This window comes from Portunus trituberculatus, chromosome 13 (assembly GCF_017591435.1).
Source record: "Portunus trituberculatus isolate SZX2019 chromosome 13, ASM1759143v1, whole genome shotgun sequence".
Classification (NCBI taxonomy): domain Eukaryota; kingdom Metazoa; phylum Arthropoda; class Malacostraca; order Decapoda; family Portunidae; genus Portunus; species Portunus trituberculatus.
Window position 1 is genome coordinate 5,781,630 of NC_059267.1, and position 2,651 is coordinate 5,784,280.

Genomic DNA, 2,651 nt, shown 5'->3' on the forward strand with positions numbered 1-2,651 from the left:
TTTATTTTGTCTTCTTTGTCTTCTTTTTACTTTATTTTTGTCTTCCTTAATCCATTTTGTCTTCTTTTCCTCCTTTTACTTTTATTTTGTCATTTTTTGCTTGATTTTTCTTCTCTTGTCTTCCTTTATTTTCATTTTATCTTTTTGGCTTTATTTTTCTTCGTCTGTCTTCTTTTTCCTCTAATTTTTGCCTTCCTTGCTTCATTTTGTCTTCTATATTCTTCTTTTACTTTCATTTTGTCTTGTTTTGCTTTATTTTGCCTTCTTTTGTCTTCTTTTTACTTTTATTTTTGTCTTCCTTGCTCCATTTTGTCTTCTCTTTCTTCTTTTAACTCTTATTTTCTCTTTTTTGCTTGATTTTGTCTTCTTGTCTTCCCTTACTTTTATTTTTTTTATTTTATCTTCCTTTGTCTTATTTTGCCTTCATTTTGTCTTCCTTCCTTTATTTTGTCTTCTTGTCATTTTTCTTTCATTTTGTCTTCCTTGCTTTATTTTATCTTTTGTGTTCCTTTACTTTCATTTTGTCTTTTTTTTACTTTTTCTTCTTTTGTCTTCTTTTACTTATATTTTGTCTTCTTTCCTTTATTTTGTATTCTCTTTTCTTTTCTTACTTTTCTTGTTTTCCTTATTTTCCTATCTGTCTTCTGTGCATTCATTTATTTTGGCTATTTCTCTTATTCCTTGCTTTATCTTCCTCTTCCTTTCTCTTGGTTGGCTTCCTTGCCTTTATCTTGTCTTCTCTTGTCTTCCACAGTCTTCCTTTATCTTCCTTTGTCTCTGTCCATTGCTTTTGTCTCCCTTTACTTTACCTTCCCTTCACTTACCTCTCTCTCTCTCTATGCACTAATGGGGCTTACCTAACCTTACCTAACCTAACCTAACCTAACCTAACCTAGCATAACCTAACCTAACCTAACCTTACCTTACCTAACCTAACCTAACCTTACTTAACCTAACCTGACCTAGCATAACCTAACCTAACCTTACCTTACCTTACGAAATCTTACGAAATTTTGCCTAACCTAACCTTAGAGAGAGAGAGAGAGAGAGAGAGAGAGAGAGAGAGAGAGAGAGAGAGAGAGAGAGAGAGAGAGAGACATGAATAAACACACCAATGATTACGATAAGAATAATTAAGGAAAACAAGAGGATAAAGATATGGAAGAAGAAGGAAGAGGAGGAATTACTGTTAACACACACACACACACACACACACACACACACACACACACACACATACACACTAAATCGTGTCATGAGCAGTGGTGCCAACTTCTCACCACAAATCAAGCATAAATGTACTGGCAACGTTGCAACTGACCCACACACACACACACACACACACACACACACACACACACACACACATTACGTCACAAATCGGGAATATTGTGTAAATACAAGAAATGCTTATTGCGTATGAGGAAAAAGGAAGGAAGAAAATGTCCCGTGTGACGCAGAGAGAGAGAGAGAGAGAGAGAGAAATATCACCACGTAATGTAATGTTGAAATGCATAATCTCTCTCTCTCTCTCTCTCTCTCTCTCTCTCTCTCTCTCTCTCTCATTGCAAGGATGAGCAAAGACTGAAGATTAAATGTCACTAGTTTACGTCACCTTCAGAGAGAGAGAGAGAGAGAGAGAGAGAGAGATGGATTAATATCGGGGGAACTCTGTTAGTTACTTGTCTCATTAGTCTCTCTCTCTCTCTCTCTCTCTCTCTCTCTCTCTCTCTCTCTCTCTCTCTCTCTCTCTCTCTCTCTCTCTCTCTCTCTCTCTGATTGCTGATATATTGTCTTAATGAGAGAGAGAGAGAGAGAGAGAGAGAGAGAGAGAGAGAGAGAGAACAAAAACATACAACTTTCCCATACAAGTAACTCTTCCTTCTACATCTTCATTAGTAAGGTAAGGTGACTCCGCGCCCTACCTGTGTGACCCTACCTGACCCCCCCCCCACACTTCCCTCCCTCGGTGACCCCATTAGTGGAGTGACCTTGGAACTGTAACCCTCTTCCCTCTACTTTCCATCGACCTTCCTTCATTATCCTCCATCTCCCTTTCTTTTTCTCTTATTTATTTTTTTTTTCTCTCTCTCCCTTTCCCCTACTTCCTTATTTCTCTCGTGTTTGTGTATGTGTTGTCATTTTTGTCTTTCTCTATCCTTATTTCTTTCTTTACTTTTTTTCTTTTCTTCTTTTTCTTCTTTCTTTTTTTCCTTATTCTTTTTTTTCGTCTTTTTGTCTTCTTTCTTCTTGTTTGTGTTGTGATTTTTGTCTTTCTCTATCCTTATTTTTTTCTTTACTTTTTCTTTTCTTCTTTTCTTCTTTCTTTTTCCTTATTCTTTTTTTTGTCTTTTTATCTTCTTTCTTCTTCTGTCTCGTTTTTCTTTTTCTTCTTTTCTTTTCTTCTTCTTTCACAGTGGAGTTTTTTTTTCTTTTCCTCTCCTCCTAGTTCGCTGTTGTTGTTGTTGTTTATCACCATTTTTCCTTTTCTTCTTCTTCTTCTTCTTCTTCTTCTTCTTCTTCTTCTTCTTCTTCTTCTTCTTCTTCTTCGTCTTGTCTTTGTTTTCGTTCTTGTTCTTGTTTTTCGTTCTTCTTCTTGTTATTGTTATTATTTTATTTTATTCTTGTTCTTGTTCCTCTTTTCCTTCGCC